At 38.3% G+C, this 27,717-nt stretch overlaps 1 protein-coding gene and 1 pseudogene across 7 annotated transcripts in view; one reads left to right on the top strand and one right to left on the bottom strand.

Annotated features, from left to right (window-relative positions):
- Positions 1–27,717, top strand: part of FAF1 (Fas associated factor 1) — a 667,255-nt gene that overhangs the window by 262,333 nt on the left and 377,205 nt on the right. The gene's annotated exons all lie outside the window — the stretch shown is intronic.
- Positions 731–26,881, bottom strand: LOC143654443 (uncharacterized; annotated as a pseudogene).

A 27,717-nucleotide genomic window follows, 5' to 3' on the forward strand; every position in this document is an offset into this window, starting at 1 on the left:
TCTGGGTTCTGTTTTTCTTATCCTGCCCAGTAGGTGGCGCTCGTGGCACACGTTTGTCTGCGGGTCCCACCAGTAAAAGGTGCTGTGGGACCTTAAACTTTGGAAAACTCTCACCGTCCTGGGGGTTCGCTAGCCGAAGCGGCTTGAGCCGGCCCGGGGTCCGAACGCAGGGAGGGTGTCCGAACGCAGGGAGGGTTGCTGGTTGCCGCAGCCAGGGAAAGAGCCCGTCCGAATTTCCTAGTCGGCCCTGGGCAAAAAGCGTGGCGGGAGGGCGCCAGCGGCAGCGGCCCGCCCGAGAGAGTGCACGTTCCCCGGGAGTCACGGGTTTGGAAGGGGCCTCCCCCACCCGTCACCGTTCTCCGCGGCCTGGGGGTTTCCGATCCAATTCTCTCAGTTGGTCCGGGGGCTGCGCATGGTGTGGGCACCACCCGTCTTTGTTTCAGGGGACCGCCTCTCCAATTCTCCCAGCCGGCCCGGGAAGGGGGAAGGGAGTAACTCCGGCCGCTTGCCACCCCGCCCGGTAAGGCCCGCGCGCCTCGGCGATCTCACCCGAGCTGCTTCTCTCAGCCAGCCAGCCGTTCCAGGATGGGGTACGCTGTCTTTTTTATCTCTGTTGTGGCTTTGGGCGCTTTCTGTATCGTTTCTACTCCCCTAGTAGGTGTCCTGGAGAAGAAACTAAGATCCGCGCGTCTTACTAAGCCGCCATCTTCCAGGAAGTCTCGATGCATTCTTAAGGCTTCTCCCAAGTGTGGATGGTATAATGTCGAATGAGGTCTGCCCAGTTGCTAAAGGCTTTCCCACATTCTTTGCACCGGAATGTTTTTTCTCCAGTATGGGTCTTTTTATGCAAGGCAAAAATGAAGCAATTGGTGAAGGCCTTTCCACATTCACTGCACATAGGGCTTCTCCCCAGTGTGAATTTGCTGATGCCTCTTGAGGTATGACCTGTGGTTGAAGACTTTCTTCACTCCATGCACTCAAGGGCTTCTCCCCAATGTGAATGATGTATATTAGTGCTGCACTCTCACAGAAAGCTTTCACACACTTACTGCACTAATAGGGCTTTTCACCAGTGTGAGTCTGCTGGTGCCACATGAGGTATGACCTGTGTTTGAAGGCCTTCCCACAGTTAGTACTCATAGGGATTCTTTCTGCTGTGAATCATGTAGTATCAGATGAAACCTGGCCTATCACAAAAGGCCTTCCCACATTCTTTGCACACAAAGGGTTTTTCTCCTGTGTGGCTCTGATTATGTAGGATAAAAGTGGAGCAGTGGGTGAAGGCTTTCCACACTCATTGCATTTCTAAGGCTTCTCTCTAGTGTGAATTCACTGGTGTTGTGTAAGGTGTGACCTACAGATACTCACTGCATTTATAGGGCTTCTCCCCAGTGTGGACCATGTGGTTTGAAGGAGGTGTGTGCTCTTACTAAAGGATTTCCCACACCGTGCATTTATAGGGCTTCAGTCCAGAATGAATCTGTTTGTGTCGAATAAAGAGTCATTTCTTGTTGAAAAGTTTCTCACATTCATTGCATTAATAGGGATTTTTCCTTCGTGAATCATGGGATCTTTATTTGATCCATGTGAGTCATGATTATATAGATTATCTCCTGGAGAAACTTGTTCTTGTACAATCTTTGAATATGTACCATCATATATCCCTAAACCATTGTGTTTAGACCTCATTTTCCTAGGGAGGTTCTTTTTCTGGGGGTCTATCCTTGGTCTCAAGTGTTCTTCCTGCATTTTTGATGTCTCTTCTTCATTCCTGGCTTGGCCCAATTGGGAGTCCCTTAAGGTTCCCTGTAGTAATTGTCGATGGGCTGAGACTTGCTCAGACAAGAATAGGTTAGAAGTGGTAAATTCTGAGGCCTTGGATTTTCCTTTGTCATCTGTGCAGGTAGTTTGGGAGGGATCTTTCTTCACCATCCATAGTTTCTTTCCATGTTCCTGTTGGTAGATCAGCTCTGATTTGGGAACAGGATACCATTTGAGCTTTTTGTTAGGTAAGATAATAAATTTTATAAGCTTTTTTATTAGGCCATATTCCTTCAGGGTGCAATGGGTCCTCTGTTAGATGCTACCTAACATGTACCCAAAGAGACCAGGACCCCACAGTTCTCCATTTATCACCTCCTGGTTTAGGGTCCTCTGGATCAGGTCCACCTGCCCCCACTCCTGTGTGAAAGTCGTAGCCATGTCTTCAAAGGTCACAGACACTTGGGTCTGGTCCAGCATTGACACTCTAGCTAGATCAGTGAATCCTGTTTATCGAGCAAGGCCAGTGGGGCGAGTCGCCCAGATGCCTTAGCCGACCTGTACTTCTGCCTCACCTGGGTGGCCTGGGCTGGCCGCTGCACTCCAAGCCTCAGTCTCTGCTATGTAAAATGCGCACAGGCCTGGGCACTGTCCTTGGCAACTGCGCCAATGAAGGACAGGTATGAATGCCACAGAGAGCCCGCAGCCCCAGCCTGTAACCGAAGGATCCCCAGTGAGGGGGAGAGGAGGGCATGACCTCTCTACACAGGTGCAGAAGTCGGTCTTACCCTTTTTCCCTTCCAGTCATGCTGAGTGGGCTGGGAAGCAGTCCAAGATAAGTGGTCGGCTCCCCAAAGTTGGTGGGGACGTAACCATCACAGGCAAAATGGCAGTAATTATTTTTAACTTGTAACTTTCATTTTGTGTTTCAACAAATAAAAATAATTTTTTGACTACTTAACTCTATATTAGAGTCGAAAAAACAGTTTCCTAGTGAGTTATATAACACATCGTGTTTTCAAAATTATATATAGGTAAAATTGCTCTGTACTAAATTACGTGAGGAATCAAATTGATTTGTTTTTGTAGAATTTTATTGTAATTGGTATGTTCATAGAAATTTTATTTGTAATTTTTAATCTAATTTATAATCTAAAAAGGAGAAAATCAGAGGTAATTTATTTCTAGAGTTGTATTTGAGAATTGCCAAGTGAATGAAAGAGCTCTGAAATTAGTAGAGAAAAATGGGGGGTATATATTACCTCTATTCCTTTCTTCATCTTAGACTTGGGATTTTAAAAAAATAATAAATATGATATTTTATTTAGATGGCTGGTTTGATGTTTAAATTAGTTTCATTATTGTTTTGTTTTTCTCTGAAATGACTTCAGGGACTGCTGAAAAATGGAAGGGAAGTGGAGAATAAACTGTTAATTGCAGTGGAGAACTACGACAAAGTTCTGCTTGATGAGAGTTGTAGAATTTTCATTTAGAAAATGGGAAGCATTGTTTCCAGGAGCCAGGGAGATTGTAAAAAAAATTCAGTTAGCAATATATTATATGTGAAAGCATAAATTACAAAGCACAATTAAAATTATTTATTTATGCTATTAAATACCAATATAATACTGCTTCTCATTCAAATCTTATTTGATTCTTATAACAACCCTGCAAGGAAACAGGCAGATTTTGAGGCCTCAGTTTTACAGATGAAGAAACTGAGGTATTTAGAAAAGTTATGTGTGTTATTTGAGGTCAGCAGTAAGTATTTTTTAATAAGAATTGTGCTCCATTTATTATAGGTTTCAACCTCTTGACAGAGATATACAAAGGTTTATTTCAAAGGCTCCTTCTATTTGGAGACTAAAATATATATAAAAAAATCTAGTAATTTGTCCTTATATACTCTTTGAAGGATATTTAGATTATTTCATTTACTGTAATTCTTCTCAAGGATATTCACGAACTTCCAGTGAGTGGATTCACTCCTAGTTATGATAATTTAGTAATCATTTAATAAAATGTGGTCCAAAGTAACATGTTATTAAATTGTTTGCCAACCAATTATTTTATTCTTAAGGTTTGGTGCATGTTATCTCAAACCATGTCCTATTAAAAAATCTTAGCTTCGTTTTTCTGCCACTAGGGGGTGCCTGATAATTGAGTCTTTTTATATATTTACGATTTCTTTCCGAAAAGAAGGAAAAGGTGCAAGTTCAGAGCAGCAAAATTAGAAAGTGAGCCCCTATAATTGAATTATTTTTAGAGTGATTGTAAAGTAAACTGTGTTTTTCAGGAAAGAATTTCAAGCTTTCTAAGAATTTAAGAACAAATTGTTTAATCATAATCTGTTAACAGTTGAAAAGCATTTCAAAACCTTTTTGAATAAGATTTTACTAAGTGAAAAGATGAAGTAGTACTCCTGTGCTATAACTTCAAATTATATTATGAATTATAGTAAAATAGGAAAGAAGAAAAAACTATTAATTATGCATCCTTCATATTATTATGAGAAAGATTCAGCCAGTCAAGAGTTATTGATTACCTACCAGATAAAAACAAAGATGAAATCTCTGTCCTCAGAGAGTTTATAACCTATTTATTAAAACCTTTAAAAAATTCATCTCTTTCCAGAAACTTTCCTTAGATATCATTCATGCCAGGTATTCTTTCTGTAACTTAGGTTGCCTCAGCTGGTCTCCTTAAAAAAAAAAAAAGGCTCCTCTTTTCTTTACTTGCTCTAAATGTTAGTGTTTTCCAGAGTTCTTTCCTCAAGCAGTCCATCTTTGTACCTTCTCCTTGACATTTACTCAACTTTTCAACTACCATTTGTATAGATGACTTTCAGATTTCTATTTACAGACCCACATATCTTACTTGCCTTTGAGTTTTTCATTTGTATGTGTCCCATATGTAATTCAAAGTCTTTATGTCTAGCACCGAAGTAATTCTCTTTCTCGGAAATCTGTACTACTGCCTGTATGTAATTCAAACATACAACTGTGTAAAATACTACAGTATATTCCAAATAGGATGATGATTATTTAAAAAGGCCATTGGATTTATCGTATAAGTAATTGGTGACTTTTTTGAGATCATTTTTTTGTAGAATGGTGAGAATGAGAAATCAGATTATAATGGAGATTTCAAGGGATGAGGGAGAAATGAGGAACTGAAGTTACAGAATGCACACTATTAATAAATTTTAGGAAGCTTGACTGCTGAGGGAAGGAGTAATTGAGGGAGAGGTAGGGTCAGGAAACTGAAGAATTATTGGAAGTGTGAGGAGAAAGAGACAAGCAAATAGGAGAAGTTTGAATAACTGAAGCCAAAAAGGATTGGTGGCTAAAAAAGCAATACGGAAGGAAAGGGTAGAGTCCAGGGATTAAATGTTGAAAAGTGGTTAACTAGTAGGTTTAGAGACAGTAGCAAAAGTGGAAAAATAGAAGATTGGAACTAAATGGAAAGTGTTTCTTGGTTGTGGATTTCAGAGCTGTTATAGTAATGGTTGGTGAAAAAGTCCAAGCTATAGATACTGCTGAAGTAGAAAAGTAGCTATGAGAATAAGAATGTTGAGGAAGTATGAAATTAAAGTGTTGATGAATGACAGTGACAAAACTACTATCATTTATGAAACTATAATTTTTTTACCAACACTTAGATACACTATTCTATTAAATTTTCACAGTAAATCAAAAGTAGATAGTATTACTCACATTTTGCAGATAGGGAGACTGAGTTAGTGACAGAGAAATAGTGGTTATTGGGAGCTTGTTTAGATTCTTGTTTGAAGAAGGCTAGAGATGCAGATTAATTTGAGCCCTTACTAGAAAAATATAAACCTAGTATGCCAGTTTGAAAGGATGTATGTACTCTAGAAAAGTCATGTTTTAATCCTGATCCCATTCTATAAAGGCAGTCATTTCTTCTAGTCCCTATTCAGTATGTTTGAATCTGTAATTAGATCATCTCCCTGGAGGTATGACTCAATCAAGATTGGTTTTTAAGCTTGATTAAGTGTAGACATGTCTCCACCCATTTGGATGGGTCTTGATTAGTTTACTGGAATCCTATAAAAGAGAAAACATTTTGGAGAAAGCAAGAGATTTGTGAGAGAGCAGAGAATGACATGGCCACGAGAAGCAGAGTCTACCAACCAGTGACCTTTGGAGATGAAGAAGGAAAGCACCTCCTGGGGAGCTTCATGAAACAGGAAGCCAGGAGAGAAAGCCAGCAGGTGACGCCATGTTCGCCATGTGCCTTCTCACTTGAGAGAGACACCCTGAACTTCATCAGCCTTCTGGAACCAAGGTATCTTTCCCTAGATTCCTTAGATTGGACATTTCTATAGACTTGTTTTAATTGGAACATTTTCTCGGCCTTAGAACTATAAACTAGCAACTTATTTAATTGCCCATTTTAAAAGCCATTCCATTTCTGGAATATTGCATTCTCGCAGCTAGCAAACTAAAACACTTAGGTATAAATGTTGTAACTAAATAGGGTAAACGCTAAAGAAATAACAATAACCTGTATACTTCTAAAAGAGGAAATAAGAAATGAGAAAACTTAGTTAATACACCTGCAATCAGGAATATGAAAAAGAAGCACTGGAAAACAAAGAGAATAGAAACCAGAAAATATAATAGCATAAAAAAATCAAGTATGACAGAAATAGCAAATAACCATGAAAGTATTAAATACTCCTAATTAAAGACGATTGCTATTAAATAGGATTTTTTAAATAGTTATGAATATGCTATTTGCCAGGGAAAGCTCTTTTAAAGAAGAGCTGTTGTTTTCTGTCATTGTTGATAAATGATAGAAAAAGATATTTTACGTACTTTATATTAACCAAAAGAATGCAGGATAGCAATATTAATATCACATAAGATTGAAACTAAGGCAAATAGCATTGAGGGACAATTCACCAGGAAGATGTGATGATTGTGAATGTACATGCACAAATCAACAAACATTGACAAGAATTATGAGAAATAGACAACCACAATTATACACAAACATCTTTCAGAAACTGATAAGTTAAACAGTAAATATTAGTAGCTTATGGAAGATTTGAACAACCAATCAAACTCACATGGAATGCTTATGAAAACTGACCGTGCACTCGAGCACAAAGATGATATCAAAGAATCATTATCACAGAGGACCCAGTATATAACCATTATACAATAAAATTTGAAGTGAAGGAACAAGAAGAAGATAAGACCTAGATCCCCTGTACTTTAGGGTACTGTAAATAATTTACTTCAAAATAATTATTGGTAAAAATGAAATCATAATAGCAATCACTAGATATATAGACGTGAACATAAATGAGAGTGCTAGATATTAAAATTTTGACTGCAGCAAAAGTGGTACTTAAAAGTATATTCATAGTCTTAAGTCACTAATTAGAAAACACGAAAGAAAACAGTTGAAATGTATGTTTAATTTTAGAAGCTAAGTGAAAGAAAAACAGTAAATATCAAGAAAATAGAAGGAAAGAAAAATTAAAGAGCAGAAATTAATGGTAGAGGTGATCAACAAGACTAATAACTTCACTTGAGAAGTTAAGCCAAGAAAAAATGATAGTAAACTCAGAAACATAGGTATGAAAAAGAGGACTTAGCTAAGGATTTGTAATGGATTTTTAAATTAATGAAGTGATTATTAAATAAATTAACACTAGAGTAAGTTAATAAACTTAAAATATTTAAAAAATAAAATATACATGCTTCTTTGCTAATAAAATTGGAAATTTGGATGAATGGAGAATTTCTATAAAATACAAAGTATTATAATGGCACAAGAAGAAATAGAAAAAAATGTGAAAAAAAATGATAACTGTTAAAAGAAAGTGAATTAGTAGTCAAAAATTCCACATGCCACTCCTGTCCTCCAACCACCCCCAAGGATTTCCCTAGAGGGATTTTGCCAGTTCTTCATGGAGCAGCTTATTTTATACAACCTATGAAATCATATACAAACTATGCCCAGAGGGATTGCTACCTATTTTGTTTTATTATGCTCATATAACCTTGATACTAAAAAACAACATAAAGATAGTATAAGAAAAGAAAATATGGGTAAGTCTCAGGACATAGATTACAAAAATGAAGAAATAAGCTCTTTTTTGGCCTCTTTTACCCTTACTATTTAATGACCTCTTCTTTTCCCTGGAACTGTTTCATTACCTTCAAGATAGCAACTTCCTCCCAAATTATGAGGTGTTAATAGCCTGCTTTAAAATATATAACTTGATGATGTCTCTTCCCTGTTCGAACTCCTTTAACAAAGCTTCCCATCACACTTAGAATAAACTCCAAGTTCCTCAACTATAGTGTACAGAGGATTTAGGCAATATTGTCTCTGGCTTTCTCTATTACCTCAACTTCTGTCACTCTCTCTGGCACATAGCTTACCAGCCACATTAGTCTCCTTGCTATTCTTTAAATGCTGGGAATGTGCTTCCCCTTCAGGGTATGTGTACTTGCTCTTCTCCTGCTCTGAATGATCTACAAGTTATCAACTTGGCTTATTCCTTCACTTTGTTCAGGCCTCTACTCACACGCTCAGAGAGGCTTTTATTGATCCCCCTGTCTCTAACAACTCCCTGTCACACTCTCTTTACCCTGCTTTACCACTACATAACATATTAGTAATATTAATAATACCTTCATGCTTCACTACAATATAAAACCACAAAATATCAGAAACTTCGTTTTGTTTACTGTTGTATCCATAGCATCTGAAAGAGTGCCCAAGATATAATAGATGCTTAGAAATATTTGTGGAAATAATTATTAAAAATAACTAATACAATAAAGTGACACGTTTTAAGGATATTTCCTCTTACCAGAGATCAAAGCTCAAGGGTAAAGTTCTAATGATGGAATGCCAAGCATTATGTACAGCAGAGATTAGAAACTTGGGGAAACAGAAGACCTTACAGGTATCTCATAAAATAATGAGCTAGACCATTTTCACTCCTTGGCATCAAGTTATTTATTTTGGGCTCATGTCTTCTCTGCTTTTTCCCATTGATTTATAGAGTGGTGGAGGGAGCTCTGGCTTTAGAGTCAGACTGTTCTGTCCTATATCTCTCCTACATAACTTTGTGACCTCAGACAACATCTTTCTTCTATGGATCTTAGTTTCCTTAAAATTTCCCATCATTTCTATATGGCTATCCTCTATCTCCAATCAGATTCTGAGCTCTAGAGAGCAAGAGTGTTCTTACTGAGCATCTCTCTCAGTTCATAAAAGTGTTATCTATGTAAGGTGCCTTCGTAAACAAACATTTGTTTAAATGAACATGGACAGTTTCATGACTAATTGACAAATGTGATTTTTTATCTAAGCATCTGTATTCTCTTCATTGTCTGTTTTACTGTTGTCAAACTCATCATCAAGGTTCTTCAGATAAATGGAGAGTATATCATGTTATAAATAGAGATTCCAGTTATCCACTCATTTAACAGATTTCTACTGTTAAATGCATTTAAGTCCTACAGTGCATTTAAGTCCTTATTCTACACTCTGGGGATACAGTGAGGTACAAGATAAACAAGGTTCCTGCTTTCGTGAGTGTACAATATAAAATATGTTGAGGTGATGGTGGTAGGCAGACAACAAACCATAAGCGAGATAAACAAGTAAAGTATCAGATGATAATTAAGTGGTATGCAGAAAACTGAAATAGGGTGATGTGATAGTGAGTAATTGGGAGACTGTTGCAACTTGTAACATCAGAGAAAGTGTCTCTGAAGAGGTACCATTTCAGCTGAGACATGAATGATGAAGGAGCAGGCAAGTGAATTTCAGAGTGAAGAGTATTTTAGCCAGGTGAAATAGCTGGTGCCAAAGCCCTACAGGAATATATAAATGTAATTTGAGAAAATTTGACATTTCCAAATTTGGTATTGCAGATAATCACATTGCAAAAAAAATCAGTCTTTGCAATTTGTTTTGATCACAGTCTAATAAGTGTGATGAAAATGTCCATCTAAATTTTACTTATATAGTTTTTCTTCATTATTGTATGAGTTAGGGTTCTCTAGAGAAACAGAATCAACAGGAAACACTCACAAATATAAAATTTATAAAAGTGTCTCATGTAACCATGGGCACACGGAGTCCAAAATCCACAGGGCAGGCTGTGAAGCTGACAATTCCGATGGAGGGTCTGGACAGATTCTATAGGACAGCCTCACTGTTTGAAACAGGAAGAGAGCCTCTCTTCTGAATCCTCCTTAAAGACTTCCAGTGATTAAAATAAGCATCACTCATTGCAGAAGACATGCCCCTTGGCTGATTACAAATGGAATCAGCTGTGGATGCAGCTGATGTGATCATGATTTAATTCTATGAAATGTCCTCATCACAACAGACAGGCCAGCACTTGCCCAACCAATAAACAGGTACCACCACTTGGCCAAGTTGACACATGAGCCTGACCATAACAGTCCACCCCTTGTCAACTGGGCAGCTATACATATCGCCTTAAACCATACCTAATTTCTAAATAAAAAAAAATAACACCCACATTTTTTTATTTCACTTAATACTCAGCTGCCCTGCATATAACTGGAAACACATTAAATCTCTCCAGAATAGGGTGCAAGTCCTTGGGTAATATTCATTCTTAAACTTGATATCTTACAACTTAAATAGTATGACATGAACAAAACAGCATTACAGTCCTCGTTTCTGTAACTGATCATGTGGTCGTAGTTCATATTTATCACTACCTTCTTCCACTACCCATTCCATGTTCCCTTTACCCTCAGCAAGCACTTCGGCTGGCCGTGGTTCTTTGCTTGATGGGGTGACCCAAACCTTCATTCCTGAAGTTTCAGAGACATTGGTACTCCTGCCTGGATTGGGTTGTTGCAGTTTTCCATTGATTTTAATCACAGAGCATGGTAGTACTAAAAGACACCCTAGGGGATCTCCTATCCTCTGATACACAAATGCCTTACCAGTAAGTCTAGAGTAGTTGCTACTTCTTGCTCACTAGGTCCAATCAACATGATATCATCAGTATGATGGAGCAGTGTGATGTCTTGTGAGAGGGAGAAAGGATCAAGTTCCCTGCAGACAAGATTATGATATAGGACTGGAGAGTTGATATACCCCTGAGGTAGGACAGTGAAAGTATATTGCTGACTTTGCCAGCTGAAAGCAAACTGTTTCTGGTGGTCCTTACTAAAAGCTATTGAGAAAAATGCATTTGCCAGATCAATAGCTGCGTACCAGGTACTAGGGAATGTATTGATTTGCTCAAGCAATGATACCACATCTGGAGCAGCAGCTGCAATTGGAGTTACCACCTGGTTGGGTTTACGATAATCCACTTTCATCCTCCAAGACCCATCTGTTTTCTGCACAGGCCAAATAGAAGAGTTGAATGGGGATGTGGTGGAAATCACCACCCCTGCATCTTTCAAGTCCTTAAGAGTGGCAATAATATTCTGCAGTCCCTCCAGGAATCCGGTATTGCTTCTGCTTTACTATTTTGCTCAGTAGGGGCAGTTCTAGTGGCTTCCACTTGGTCTTTCCCACCATAATAGCCCTCACTGCAAGTTAGAGAGCCAGTGTGTGAATTCTGCCAGTTGCTCAATATATCTATTCCAGTTATACATTCTGGAACTGGGGAAATAACTAGAGAATGGGTCCGGGGGCCCACTGGACCCACTGTGAGATGGACCTGACCTAAAACTCCATTGATCACCTGGCGTTCATAAGCCCCCACTCTGACTTATGAACGTCACCAGTGTGACGTTTTGCATCCCCTGGAATTAATGTCGCTTCTGAACAAGTGTCTAATAATCCCCAAAATATCTGATCATTTCCTTTTCCCCAATGTACAATTGCCCTGGTGAAAGGCCGTTGGTCTCCTTGGGGAAGCCTTGGAGGAAGATTAACAGCATAAATTTGTGGCAGTGTAACCAGGTTCTCACCCAAAGGGACCTGGCCTCCCCTTCATTCAAGGGGCTCTGGGTCTGTAAACTGTCTAAAGTCTGGAAATTGATTAAGAGGCTGTGACTCTGTTTTTTGTAATTCAGGTTAAACCTCTGTTCACTTGACCTAGAACTCTTTTGTTTATATAGCTCGAACATAAATTTAGTAGACTGCCCATCAATTCTATTTCTAGGTACCCCATGATTTACTAGCCAATGCCACAAATCTCTGTGAGTCATATAATTTTGATGCCTGCTTTGAGTTTGCTCTCTATTGTAATAGCCACTTCTACCCTGTATTTGGTGATTAAGTGCTGCCACTTGGCTTCTGCCAACTTGGGATCTGGTAATTCCCATCGTGTTTAAAGATCCCAGCTCAGTGACAGCAGTTCCCACAGTAATATCTGACCTACAGAGCAGTGCAACTACAGAGCTCTTCAGGGATGATGGTGCTAATCTCACAAATTTATTTCTAACTGTTCTGGTAAAAGGGGAATCCTCCGGACATTTCTGGGGTGTAAGAGCAGGCTTTCCATGATAAATCCATTCTAACATTCCAATCTCTCTAAGCCTCCGGATCCCCTCGTCTACATAATACCAGGGAAGTTCTGGCATTTCAACCTCAGATAATGTCAGACACCTTTTGATCCATGTTTCAACCAGCCATCCAAACAAACTGTTACAGCCTTTTCTAACCCCTTGAGCTATAATATTGGATGCACAATCTCTGCTTAGTGGGCCCATATCAATAAATTCAGCCTGATCCAGCCTTATATTCCTCCCACCATTATCCCACACCCTTAAAATCCATTGCCGCACATATTCCCCTGATTTCTGTCTATAAAAATTGGAAAACTCACAATTCTTTTGGAGTATAACATACCTCCTAATGGGTGATACTTTGTACCTCACCTTTTGGGGCCTGCTGGTACTTTATTCTAGTTATAGTTCTGGAAGAAATGAAGGGTAGTGGTGATGGGTCATGAAAAGAATTAGAAATATCTTCCAAGTCATTTGCTTCAGGGCATTCATTTGCAGTTTCATCTGGTGAAACAGGATTAATCACTCTAGGGCTAATCCCTTCAGGAGGAGATTGGGTGGCCAACTCCTCAAGGCAGGCTGGAGGTGGAACGGCTATGTTCTCAGGGCAGATTATTACAGGGTTATCTAGAGAAGACCTAGGGTTTCAGCCTCACCAGGGACATCATTATCAATCCATATGTTGCCATCCCATTTTTCAAGGCCCCACTCCTTTCTAATCAATGCCCTCACTTTGACAGCAGACACCATGCAACATTGAGATTTCAGTTTTATGTTGTAAAGTTGCTACTCTAACAATAAGTTTCTGAGTCTGATGTTCAGAGCTCTCAAGTCTACAACTACAGGAAAAAAGATTTTCCTTCAGGATACTCATAGAAACGTCTACATCTGTCAGGTAAGCTTCTTGTTTGAAGCTTTAAGCCCATCCCTTTCACTCCTTAATGTATCCAGTGTATCTGACAACAACCAGCCAACATCTCTATACCTCTTATTTCCACAAAACTCCGTAAAGGTGTGAAAAACATTATCCCCCAGAACCTGGCGTCGTACAAGTGAAGCATTAGAAGAATCGAATGGTGGCATTTTGACTATCTCTTTTGTCAATTCACTCCGTGGATTGGGAGTATCATTCTGATTATGGGAATTAGAGTCCTTAGTGCCTTTGAGTCCAGTCAGAGTAGGAAACCATTCATAAAAACCCATTTTCAAGATTTTGTTCCTTATGAACCCCATTCCTGGTACCAGGTTGTATTAGTTGGGGTTCTCTAGAGAAACAGAATCAACAGGAAACACTTGCAAATATAAAATGTATAAAAGTGTCTCACGTAACCGTAGACACGCAAAGTCCCAAATCCGCAGGGCAGGCTGTGAAGCTGACGATTCCAATGAGGGGTCTGGACAGATTCTACAGGAGAGGCTTGCTGGTGGAAGCAGGAAAAAAGCCTGTCTCTTCTGAATCCTCCTTAAAAGCCTTGCAGTAATTAGGTTAAGCATCACTCATTGCAGAAGACTTGTCCCTTGGCTGATTACAAATAGAATCAGCTGTGGATTCAGCTGATGTGATCATGACTTAATTCTATGAAATGTCCTCAGCACAACAGACAGGCCAGCACTTGCCCAACCAGACACACAGGTACCAACCACCACTTGGTCAAGTTGGCACATGAACCTGACCATGACAATTATTATGGTAGGGTGACAGGAAATATGATTTGTCTTATGTGTAGTTATTGAGTCTTGCTGTTATTTTTGCAGTGGGTCTGATGAGTCCAGTTAATATTTTAAGTGACTTCATATGAGTGGGCTGTTGAATTCTGGTCACACAGTTAAGCAAATGGTCCTCTTGTGTGGTATCTGATATTAAAGTTGTTTTCAACCATGAGTTCAAATTGTTCCAGCAGGAGTAAATTGATGGTGCTAGCTAGGGCTCCTGTGCTCGTTGAGTGAATGACTAGTGTTAAAATATATGGCTTTTTGGACAGGCAACGGTGGCTCAGTGGCAGAATTCTTGCCTGCTGTGCCAGAGACTTGGGTTCGATTCCTGGAGCCTGCGCGCGCGCCCCTCATTACTTTTTATTTATTTATTGTTGTTGCTTTCGTCCTTCGAAGACAAATGGTAGAAGAGCAAGTGACAGTAGCCTTGAATTAAGTGAGAGGAGAGTGATACATTTTCCAGTGAGTGCTATGGAATCAAATGAGGAGTAGGTAAGTCAAGCTATCTGAATTTGATACTCAGCTGTGTCATTGATTCCCTGAGTGAATGTAATGGCCAGTCATTCCTCTGCTTGGTGCCTCAGTTGCTGCCTAAAAATAGAGAAGTTTTTCTAGATTCTTATGCACTTGTGATGCCACTCACCCTTCTTTTCTTCTAGGATTCCTTTTTTTAACTTTTTACTTTGAAATACTCTGTTACTTACAGGACAGTTAAAAACAAAAAACAAAAAACAAAAAACGATACCCCTACTGAGAACTCCCAACATATCCCTACTCCTACCCCCCCAGATCTACCAATTTTAATACTTTGTCACATTTGTCCTCCATTCTTTCCTCCCTCTGCCTATCCTTTCCTCTCTGTTTGTCTTTCTGTTTGTCTGTTTATCAATCCATTTAGTGAATATTTGTGCATAGTTTGTATACATCGTACTCTTTGAACACTTAAAATGCCATGTACATTTCCTAAGAAGAAGGATATTTACTAATTTACTAATTGTAATCATCTTAAGTGCACAACTGAGTTCAAGAAATTTATATCAACAAATAAATATAGAGCTAACAATCTATATTCCAGTTTTCTCATATGTCTCAGTAATGGAACTTTGAGAATTTTCTCCTCCCTTGCTACATCCCATCCAGGATCATGTATTGCATTTAATTATATTGTTTCTTTGATTGTCTATCCTCCCTCCCCTCCTCCCTCTTTCTTCCTCCCTCTTCCCCTCCATCCCTCTCTCTTTCTCCTTCTCTCTTTCTCATTTTCTTTCTTCATATATACAACATAAACTTTCCAATTCAACCATTAGCAATCATACCATTCAGTGGGAATAACCACATTAACAGTGTTGCAATCCCACACTGCCTAAAGTGTTCCCAACTCCGTAGACAAAACCTTACTCCCATTTAAACATTAACTCCACATTCCCCCTGTGTCTCATGCTCCTTCCCCACTGCCATACCCCTGATGACCTGTATTCTAATTTCTGTCACTATAAGCTTGGCCTGTTCTCCAGTGTTTTCTTTCAAAGATACCATAGAATTTAAATTTAACCTCCTAAATCCGTAACAATTTTGCTTGTTTTGATACCAGATTAACTTCAATAGTATATACAAATCAAGTTTCTCTACCTCTCCATCCCCTCACCTTTATGTGGTTCTTTTAAAAAATATGCTTATATATATTCTGAATCCAAAACCACTGATTTATCGTTACATTTTATGCATTTGCCTTTTAGATTGTATGGGAATTGAAAAACAAAGTTACAAAGCAAGACTATAATATAATAGTACTGGAGTTTTTATTTACCGATCTCATTCTCTTCACTGGAGATCTTTCTGTCTTTCTTCATGGGGCTTCAACCTGCAGAATTCTCTTTAGTATCTCTAATAGGGCTGGTCTAGAAGTAATTAGTTTCATCATCTTTTGTTTATCTGGAAATATCTTGATTCCTCCCCCATCTTTGAAAGGCAGTTTAGCCAGATACAGAATTCTTAGTGAGATATTGTTTTTGCTTTTAGCATTTGAACTTTGTCATTCTTCTGCCTTTTTACTGCCTTGAATTCTGATGAGGAATTAGCTCCCTTGTATGTGACACGTTGCTTCTCTTTTGTGGTTTTCAGAATTCTCTATCTTTGGCATTTGACAGTTTGATGATAGCATGCTGCAGTGTGGGTATATTTGGGTTTAACCTGTTTGGAGTTGGTTGAGCATCCTGGATAGAATATTCTCTCACCCCTTTCTCTTTTCTCCTTCTTGGACTCCCACAGTGTACATATTGGTGTACTTGATGGTCTTACATGTTTCTCAGCTCTGTTCATTTTTCTTTATTCTTTCTTCTTTCTGCTCCTCAGACTAAATGGTCTCTAATGTCTGATCTCCAAGTTCTTTGATTCTTTATTTTGCCACCTCCATTCTGCTACTGAAACCCCCTAGAGAGTTTTTTTTTACTTTTCTTTTATTCATTAAAAGTTATTTTTTAATTTAAGAAACAAACAATGCACTTAGAACCACAAAACATGGATATCTTAATTAGCTTAACCATAGGCATATTTAAATAAAAGTATCCATATAATCATTGCAAAGCCTGTGTTTGCGTAAAAGTTTCATAATCCAATTTAAGATTAAGGCAACAATGAAAACATCTACAAATTCAGATAGCAAATTCTTGACTTCTAAGTATTAAACAGTAACTTAAATATAATTTATCAACTGTCAAAACTGTGAATGTTCTCAAAAATATCAGCTAGAAAGTTCTTACAAATATCTGCATTGCTATAGTAATGGCTTATGCTACTAAATATTTTCCTGATTTCTGGAAAATATGAACATACAAATATTTTTACAAATAACATACGGAAGTCTTAACCACCTAAAATGAATATCTTAATTAGCTTATCCATAGCCATATTTAAAAAAAATTCTAAGTAATAATTGTAAAGCCTGTTTGTACAATATGTTTCATAAACTGATTTAAAATTAAAGCAAGGAAGGACAAAAATCTGTAGACACAGTTATCAGAGTTTCTTAAATTCAAAATATTAAAGCATTATCTTAAACCCCATTTGATTAACTATCAAAACCGTGTGCATTCTCAGAATATCAATTAAAAAGTTATACCAGCTTTGCTATAGTAGTGAGCTTTGTTAATAAATATTTTCAAATTTTTGGTTTCAGAAATTTATTTTATCTAGTATTTCTATAACCACCTATAGTTTTTTTTAACCACTTTTTGTTGTAAAAGATAACATATATATATATATACAAAGAAAAGAAAGAGAAAAAACCAGTAATTTTCAAAGCACATTTCAACAAGCAGCTACATAACTGTTCCCAGAGTTTGTCTTGGACTACCATGCCTTCATCTCAGATTTTTCCTTTTAGCTTCCAAAACACTGAAGGCTTTATCAGAGTCATAATAACACAATCATACAGTATCTGTCCTTTTGTGTCTGACTTATTTCACTCAGTATTATGTCCTCAAGGTTTATCCACATTGTCATATGTTTCAGGACATCATTTTGTCTAAATGCTGCATACTATTCCATCACGTATATATACATTTATATATACCACATTTTGTTTATCCACTCGTCTGTTGATGAGCACCTGTATTGTTTCCATTTCTTGGAATTGTGAATAGTGCCACTATGAACATAGGTGTGCAGATGTCTGTTTGTGTCACTGCCCTCAACTCTTCTGGGTATATACTGAGTATTGGTATTGCCAGTTTATAGGGCAACTCAGCATTTAGTTTTCTGAGGAATGGCCAAACTGACTTCCACAGCAGCTAAATCATTTTACATTCCCACTAACAGTGAATAAGTGTCCCATTTTCTCCACATTCTCGCCAATATTTATAGTTTCCTGTTTGTTTAATAGCAACTATTCTTATGGGTGTGAGGTGATATCTCATTGTCATCTTAATTTACATTTCCCTTATAGCCAATGAAGATGAGGAGCTCTTCATGTGCTTTTTAGCCACTGGTATTTACTCTTCAGAAAAGTGCCTATTAATTTCCTCTATTTTATAATTTGGTTGTTTGTTCTTTTATTGTTGAACTGTATAATTTCTTTATTACACAAGATATCAAGCCTTTATCCAATATGTGGTTTCCAGATATTTTCTCCCATTGAGTTAGCTACCTCTTCACCTTTTTACAAAGTCCTTTGAAGCACAGAAGCTCTTGAGCTTAAGGAGTTCCCATTTGTCTATTTTTTCTTTCACAGCTTGTGCTTTAGGTGTAAAGTTTAAGAAGCCACCTCCTATTACTAGATCTTGAAGATGTTTCCCTACATTTTTTTCTAGAAGTTTTATGGTACTGGCTCTTATATTTAGGTCTTTGATCCATTATGGATTAATTTTTGTATAGGGTGTAAGGTAAGGACTTCTTTCATTCTTTAGGCTATTGAAATCCAATTCTCCTGTGCCCATTTATTGAAAAGACTATTCTGTCCCAATTCAATGGATTTGAAGATCAAATGTCCATAAATTTGGTGGTCATTTCATGCACTCTTGATTCTGTTCCCTGGTCAGTCCTTCTGTCTTTGTGCCGGTATCGTGCTGTTTTGACCACTGTGGCTTTATGGTAAGCTTTGAAGTCAGGAAGTTATAAGACCTCACAGTTCATTCTTCTTTTTTAGGATATCTTTAGCTATTTGAGTTCTTGTTCCCTTCCATGTAAATTTAATAACCAGTTTTTCCAAGTCTTCAAAGTAGGTTGTTGGAATTTTTATTGGTATTGCATTGAATCTGTAGATCAGTTTGGGTAGTATTGACATTTTGATGATATTCAACCATCCTATCCATGAGCCTGGAATGTCTTTCCATCTATTTAGGTCATTTTTTATTTCTTTTAGCATTTTTTGTAATTTTCTGTGTATAAGTCCTTGACATCCCTGATTAGGCTTATTTCTAGATACTTAATTCTTCTGGTTACTATTTTGAATGGAATTTTTTCCTTAGTTGGCACTTCAGATAGTTCATTGCTTGTGTAAAGAAACATTACTGATTTTTCTACATTAATCTACACTAATTTTTCTACATTAATTAATTAATTTCTACGAAATCCTATCACTTTGCTGAATTTATTAGCTCAAGTAGTTTTGCTGTAGATTTCTCAGGGTTTTCTAAGTATAGGATCATGTCATCCGCAAATAATGATCATTTTACTTCTTCCTTTCCTATTTGGATGGCTTTTATTTCTTTCTCCTGTCTAATTGCTCCAGCTAGTACTTCTAATACAGTGTTGAATAATAGTGGTGACACTGGGTATCCCTGTCTCGTCCCTGATCTCAAGGGGAATGCGTTCAATTTTTCACCATTAAATATGATGCAGGTTATAGGTTTTTCATATTTGCCCTTTATGATTTTGAGAAAGTTTCCTTCGATGCCTAACTTTTGAAGTGTTTTTTATCAGTAAAGGATGCTGGATTTTGTTGAATGCTTTTTCAGCATCGATCGATAGGATCATGTGATTTTTCCCTTTTGATTTGTTAATGTGCTGTATTACATCGACTGATTTTCTTATGTTTAACCATCCTTACTTTCCTAGTGTGCATCCTACTTGATCATGATGTGTAATTCTTTTAATGTGGCATTGGATACAATTTGCTAGTATTTTGTTAAGAATTTTCACATCTATGTTCATCAGAGAGATTGGTCTATAGTTTTCTTTTCTTGTATTGTCTTTATCTGATTTTGGTGTTAGAGTAATGATGTTAGCTTCATAAAATGAGTCATTTTATGTCATGGTCAGTTTCATGTGTCAACTAGGCCAGGTGGTGGTGCTCGTTTGTCTTGTTGGGCAAATACTGGCCTGTTTGTTGCTATGAGGACATTTCATAGAATTAAATCATGATCACGATAGCTGCATCCACAGCTGATTACATTTGTAGTCAGTGAGGGTGTTTCCTGCAATGAGTGATGCATAATCTAACCACTGGAAGACCTTTAAAGAGAATTCAGAAGACACAGTCTTTCTTCCTGCTTCAACTGGCAAGACTCTCCTCTGGAGTTTGTCCAAAGACCCTTCATCAGAGTCATCAGCTTCACAGTCTGCCCTATGGATTTTGGACTGTACGTTCCCATGGTTACATGAGACACTTTTATAATTTTTTTTTATTTTTTATTTTGTACTTTTATAAATTTTATACCTACAGATATTTCCTGCTGATTCTGTTTCTCTAGAGAACCCTAGCTAATACAGCTTGGTACTAGGAATGGTTCTTAAGAAACAGAATCTTAAAAATGGGTTTTTATGATTGGTTTTCTACACTGACTGCACTCAAAGGCACTCAATACTCTAATTCCCATAATCAGAATGATACTGCCAATCTGTGGTGTGAGTTGGCAAAAGAGATAGTCAAAATACCACCATTGGATTCTAATGTTTTGCTTGTGTGAAACCAGGCTCTGGGGGATAATGTTTTTGACACTTTTATGGAGTTTAGTGGAAAAAGAGTTATAGAGATTTTGACTGGTTGTTGTTAGATACACTGTATACCTTAATGAGTGAAAGGAATGGGCTTAAGGCTTCAGATGAGATGCTTACGCACCATCTGACAGATGTAAACATTTCTGTGGGCATTCTGAAGGAAAATCTTATTTCCTGTAGTCGTAGACTTGAGAGCTCTGAACATCAGACTCAGAAACTTATTGCTAGAGTAGAAACTTTACAACATAAACTGAATTCTCAATGTTGCATGGTGTCTGCTGTCAAAGTGAGGGCATTGATTGAAAGGTGTGGGGCCCTGAAAAATGGAATGGCAACATGTGGATTGATAATGATGTCCCTGGAGAGGTTGAAACCCTAGGTCATACTGAGTCTTCTCTACATAACCCTGTAATAGTCTTCCCAGAGGACACAGCTGCCCCACCTCTAGCCTACCCTGAGGAATTGGCCACCCAACCTCCTCCACTTGAAGGGATTAGCCCTAGAGCGATTAATCCTGTTTCACCAGATGAAACTGCAAATGAATGCCCTGAAGCAAATGACTTGGATGATATTTCTAATTCTTTTTTTTTTTAATTTTAATTTTTTTTATTAATCAAAAAAAAGAAAAGAAATTAACACAACATTTAGAAATCATTCCATTCTACAAATGCACTCAGTAATTCTTAGTATCATCACATAGATGTATGATCATCATTTCTTAGTACATTTGCATCGATTTAGGAAAAGAACTAGCCAAACAGCAGAAAAAGATATAGAATGTTAACATAGAGAATTAAAATAATAATACTAATAAAATATATATATATATAAAAAGGAAAAAGAAAAAAACAAAAACAAAAGATACAAACACACAAACAAACAAACAAACAAACAAAAAACCATATTTCAGGTGCAGCTTCATTCAGTGTTCCAACCTAGTTACATTACACTTAGGTATTATTGTGCTGTCCATTTTTGAGTTTTTGTATCTAGTCCTGTTGCACAGTCTGTATCCCTTCAGCTCCAATTACCCATTATCTTACCCTGTTTCTAACTCCTGCTGGTCTCTGTTACCAATGATATATTCCAAGCAGATTCTCGAATGTCGGTTCACATCAGTGGGACCTTACAGTATTTGTCCTTTAGTTTTGGGCTAGACTCACTCAGCATAATGTTCTCTAGGTCCATCCATGTTACTACATGCTTCATAAGTTTAGTCTGTCTTAAAGCTGCATAATATTCCATCATAGGTATACGCCACAGTTTGTTTAGCCACTCGTCTGTTGATGAACATTTTGGCTGTTTCCATCTCTTTGCAATTGTAGATAATGCTGCTATAAACACTGGTGTGCAAATGTCCGTCTGTGTCTTTGCCCTTAAGTCCTTTGAGTAGATACCTAGCAGTGGTATTGCTGGGTCGTAATCCATTCTGCCATTCTATGTCTTTTGATTGGGAAATTCAGTCCATTAACTTTTAGTATTATTACTGTTTGGATAATATTTTCCTCTACCATTTTGGCTTTTGTATTATATATATCATATCTGATTTTCCTTCTTTCTACACTTTACTCCATACCTCTCTCTTCTGTCTTTTCGTATCTGACTCTAGTGCTCCCTTTAGTATTTCTTGCAGAGCTGGTCTCTTGGTCACAAAATCTCTCAGTGACTTTTTGTCTATAAATGTTTTAATTTCTCCTTCATTTTTGAAGGACAGTTTTGCTGGATATAGGAGTCTTGGTTGGCAGTTTTTCTATTTTAGTAATTTAAATATATCATCCCACTGTCTTCTAGCTTCCATGGTTTCTGCTGAGAAATCTACACATAGTCTTATTGGGTTTCCCTTGTATGTGACAGATTGTTTTTCTCTTGCTGCTTTCAAGATCCTCTCTTTCTCTTTGACCTCTGACATTCTAACTAGTAAGTGTCTTGGAGAACGCCTATTTGGGTCTATTCTCTTTGGGGTGCGCTGCACTTCTTGGATCTGCAAATTTAGGTCTTTCATAAGAGTTGGGAAATTTTCAGTGATAATTTCTTCCATTAGTTTTTCTCCTCCTTTTCCCTTCTCTTCTCCTTCTGGGACACCCACAACACGTATATTTGTGCGCTTCATATTGTCATTCAGTTCCCTGATCCCCTGCTCAAGTTTTTCCATTCTTTTCCCTATAGTTTCAGTTTCTTTTTGGAATTCAGATGTTCCATCCTCCAGTTCACTAATTGTAGCTTCTGTCTCTTTAGATCTACCATTGTAGGTATCCATTGTTTTTTCCATTTTTTCTTCTTTGTCCTTCACTCCCATAAGTTCTGTGATTTGTTTTTTCAGATTTTCTATTTCTTCTTTTTGTTCAGCCCATGTCTTCTCCATGTCCTCCCTCAATTTATTGATTTGGTTTTTGAAGAGTTTTTCCATTTCTGTTTGTATATTCAGCATTAGTTGTCTCAGCTCCTGTATCTCATTTGAACTATTGGTTTGTTCCTTTGACTGGGCCATATCTTCAATTTTCCGAGCGTCACCCATTATTTTCTGCTGGTGTCTGGGCATTTGATCAGATTTCTCTGGGTGTGGGACCCAGCTGGTTGAAAGGTTTTTCTGTGAAATCTCTGGGCTCTGTTTTTCTTTTCCTGCCCAGTAGGTGGCGCTCGTGGCGCTCGTCTGTCTGCACGGCAGTCGGCCCGGGAAACCGCGCGTGGAGGCGGGGGTCGCTGGCCGCCGCGGCTTGGGGGAGTGCCGGTCCTAATTGCCCAGCTGGCCCGAAACGCCAAGCGTGACGGGAGGGCCCCGCTATCCAACGTTCCCAGTCAGACCGGGGAGCCACATGCGTGGAGGGGACCCCAGTCACCAGCCGCCCCGGCCGGGAAAACGCGCGCCCCTCGGGTATCTCACCGCAGCAGATTCTCCCTGCCCGTTCAGCCGTTCCAGAATGGGGTACGCTGTCTTTTTGGTCTCTGTCGTGACTCCGGGAGCTGTTTCATATTGTTTCTGTTTCTTTAGTTGCTTTTCTGGAGGAGGAACTAAGACCCGCGCGTCTTACTAAGCCGCCATCTTCTCCGGAAGTCCTCTAATTCTTTTCATGACCCATCGCCACTACCCCTCATTTCTTCCAGACCTATAACTAGACTAAAGTCCCAGCAGGCACCAAAAGGTGAGGTACAAAGTATCACCCATTAGGAGGTATGTTATACTCCAAAAGAACTGTGAGTTTTCCAATTTTTATAGACAGAAATCAGGGGAATATGTGCGGCAATGGATTTTAAGGGTGTGCAATAATGGTGGGAAGAATATAAGGCTGGATCAGGCTGAATGTATTGGTATGTGCCCACTAAGCAGAGATTGTGCATTCATTGTTATAGCTCTAGGGATTAGAAAAGGCATTAACAGTTTGTTTGGATGGTTGGCTGAAACAGGGATCAAAAGGTGGCCGATAGATAATACCTGAGGTTGAAATGCCAGAACTGCTCTGGTATAATTAGTTGAGGGGCTCCAGAAGCTTAGAGAATTGGAATGTTAAGTGGATTTATCATGGAAAGCCTGCTCTTATACCCCAGGAATGTCCGGAGGATATACCTTTTACTAGAACTGTGAGAAATAAATTTGTGAGACTAGTGCCATCATCCCTGAAGAGCTCTTTAGCTACACTTCTCTGTAGGTCAGATATTACTGTGGGAACTGCTATCACTGAGCTGGAATCTTTAAACACAATGGAGATGACTGGATCCCAAGTTGTCAGAAGCGCTTAATTGCCAAAGACAAGGTGAACATCGTTTTCATAATGGACAGCAGACTCAAAGCATTTTTTCCATCTCTCTTGCCCTTTATTCTTTTGTGTTTTAGTTCTATAGTTCTATCATCTAACGCACTTTTTCTTGCTTCTACTTCTTCGAATCTGGTAATGTGTGTCTTCAGTATATATATGTTTTTGATCTACTGTATCTTTCATTTCTGTGAGCTCTGCCATTTTTCTATTTAACAGCCTGAATTTTTCTTTATGTTCTTCTAGTGTCTTCCTAATACCCTTTATTTCTTTATAAATATCCTTGAGTAATTGGTCCACATTCTTTGTCCCCTCTGAAATTTGGTTTGGTCATTTGGCTGGGCCATTTCAGCTTGGGTCTTCGTGTGCTTTGTGATTTTCTGTTGTGTTCAGGGCATTAGATTATCTTGATATGGTTATTTTGGTTTCCTTCACTCTTCTGAAGTTTTGTATTTACTTATTTAATTTTTGCTAAATGTTTCCTTTTGCATTTTGTTTGTCAGTTATTCTCCACCAGATTAACATCCAGATCTCATATAGGGCATACAATTCAACTTAAGAGTTTATTAGAAGCTAGGTCAGGGCGTGTGGGTTTTCCAGTGGCAGAATGGTTGCCCACCATGCAGGAGACCCAGGCTCAACTCCCAGTGTATGCACACAAAAATAAAAGAGAATGAGAAAAGAAAAAAAGAGATAATAGTAAAGTAAAATAATAATATAATAAAAATATGAAACACAAAAACAAGAACAACAAAAAAATGCACCTCAGCAGTAGTAGGCACCAGAATCAAAAGGAGACACTCTAGGTTATACTGGGAGTGAAGTTAGGCTGCTGCCTGCCAAAGGGATAGAAATTTTAAGAGAAAAATAATAATAATAATAAATGAAATGGAATAATAAAGGTAATATGTGAAATAAAAAATAGAAAATAAAGAATAAAAATATAAAGATATAAAATACCTACAAAACTTTAGAAGAAGTAATGAAAGGGGCAATTATATTACTAATAAAAATGTGTAGAAAGAATACGTTTTAAAAAGGGGGGAATTAAAAAAAGAATATTAAGAAGTTAAAACAGTTTTAAAAAATAAAAATATTCTCTGGAGTTTACTCTTACACAAACTTCAGTTGGACATTGCTACCTGTCATAACTTGCCAAAACCCAGCCAAAACCATTCCTGCCAATTCTGAAGAACACCTAGGGCAATATATGAGATTCTACAAAGATTCCATGCATTAGGGTAACTTTCGAGAAACCTACAACCCATAGATGGGTCCCTGGACCAGATAAGTTCTGAAACCTAGCCCAGCCTCTCCAGAACATCAGATAGTTCCATCTCCCCACCCTATATTAGTGACACACCCTTCCAATATCAAAAATTTAGAATTGTCATAGCCCAAACCCCCCAAAAGAGATGGATGGAAAGATCAAAGTTGATGGTGGAGTTGTACAGAGAAGATGGGGTTAACAAATGAATATGAATGCTAAAATTGTGAAACTGTAACCCATGTCAAAGTCTGAAATATGTTCTACAACTAATTGTGGTGCTGTGCTTTGAGAAGCTGTTAGGTATATATAACCTGATATTTAGAGATAAGAATGAAGCTGAACAGGTTTAGGTTAAAGTGATTCAGAACATAGGGGTAAGGAAGACAGTGTCTGTTTTGTAGAACCACACATATTCTTTGAGACCAATTGAAGAAAGATTTATTTGATCTGGAACTGAAATTTTTTATAGTGCATAATCTAATTCAGCCTATCTGTTTAGCTCATTTGAACAACCGAAACACAGGAAGCACAGAATAAGAAAGAGGTCCTTTAATCCAATATAGAATATTGTAATGCCTGAAACATCCTAGAGTATATTAAGCAGATAATCAAAAAGTATAGGCAAAGTCCCCTGAGGAATGGGAGAAAAATATGGAGCTATTAAAACTTACCATTAGGGAATCCCCTGATACCGTGTCAAACTTTAAGGATGCCCAGATCAATAGGCCACGCCCTCGATCATGAGGCGTCCTCCTGTGAAGTTTATATAGGTAGCGGAGAAGCTTAGCCTACCTGTAGGCAGGCCTACGAGTTACTTCTGGAGGACGTCTTTGGTTGCTCAGATGTGGCCTCAGTCTCTCTAAACCCAACTCTGCAAGTGAAATCATTGCCCTGCCCCCCTACATGGGACATGACTTCCTGGGGTGAAAGTCTCCTTGGTGACATCAGAGATGACTCCCAGACATGAATCCAGACCTGGCACCACGGGATCAACAATTCCATCCTGACCAAAAGGGGGAAAAGAAGTTTATTAATAAAGTATCAGTGGCAGAAAGTTCAAACAGTCAAGAGGCTACTCTGGAGGTTTCTCTTACTCGAGCTTCAGTTAGACCTTGCTAGACGATCACTGCCTCTGGTCTCCCTCACAGGTGCTGTCCCCTGCAACCACCCAGGGAAGTTTGCTCAGTTGGCAGCTGTGCAGGCTTTAGCCAAGGAGGGTCTGTTCCTTCATATTGTCTCTCCCCGGTGCACTACAAGCCCACCTGGTGGTGCTCTTGGTCATCCAACCCACTGCTCTTCCCTGATCTGCTGATGTTGTCCTCCCCAAAACTGCCTAAAGACCCGCCTAGATCACTAACATCCCGGGACTTGCAGTCATGGGCATTTTCTGCCCATCTCCTATCTTGTTCATGGAGCAGGAGTGCATTTGCTCCACTCTGCTCCACCATCTTCCCAGAAGTCCTCCCCTCCAGGGAATTTTTAATTTCTGTTACTGTAGTCTTAAACTCTGTTTGGTTCCTTTTCATTATTTCCATCTCTCTGTTGATATTCTTTTTGTGTTCATCTGTCTTTTTCCTGATTTCTTTTAGTTCTTTGTCCATGTCTTCCTTTTAGCTCTCCAAACATATTTAGAACTATTTTTTTTCCTTACCAAAATTTTGTAATTGTCCCAAATAGAAACTCTGTACATTTTAAGCCTTAACTCCTTATTCTTTAATCCTCAACCCCCCCCCATCATCCCCTGGTAACCTATATTTTTAGACTCTGACTCTTTTGAGTTTGTTTATTCTCATTCTTTCTTATCATTAAGATCATACAATATTTGTCCTCTTTTTGCCTGGCTTATTTCATTCAACATATCTTCAGAGTTCATTCATGGTATCACATGTATCAGAATGTCATTCCTTTTTATAGCTGAATAATATTCCATTGTGTGTGTATATACCACATTTTGTTTATCCTTTCATTGATTGATTGGCACATCTTTTGGCAATTGTCAGTAATGCTGATATGAACATTGGTGCACAAATGTCTGTTCAAGTCCTTGCTTTCACTTCTTTTGTGTAACCACCTGGAAATGGGATTGCTGGGTCATGTGGTGATTTTCTTATCTTATTTTAGCTTTCTGAGGAACTGTTAAACTGCCTTCCATAGCAGCCTCACCATTTTACATGTCTGTCAGCAGTGAATGAATGCTCCTGTTTCTCCACATCCTCTCTAACATTTAAACTTTTCTGTTTTTATAATAGTAGTAATTCTAGTGGGTGTAAAATGGTATCTCATT

The sequence above is a fragment of the Tamandua tetradactyla genome, chromosome 2 (assembly GCF_023851605.1).
Source record: "Tamandua tetradactyla isolate mTamTet1 chromosome 2, mTamTet1.pri, whole genome shotgun sequence".
NCBI lineage: Eukaryota > Metazoa > Chordata > Mammalia > Pilosa > Myrmecophagidae > Tamandua > Tamandua tetradactyla.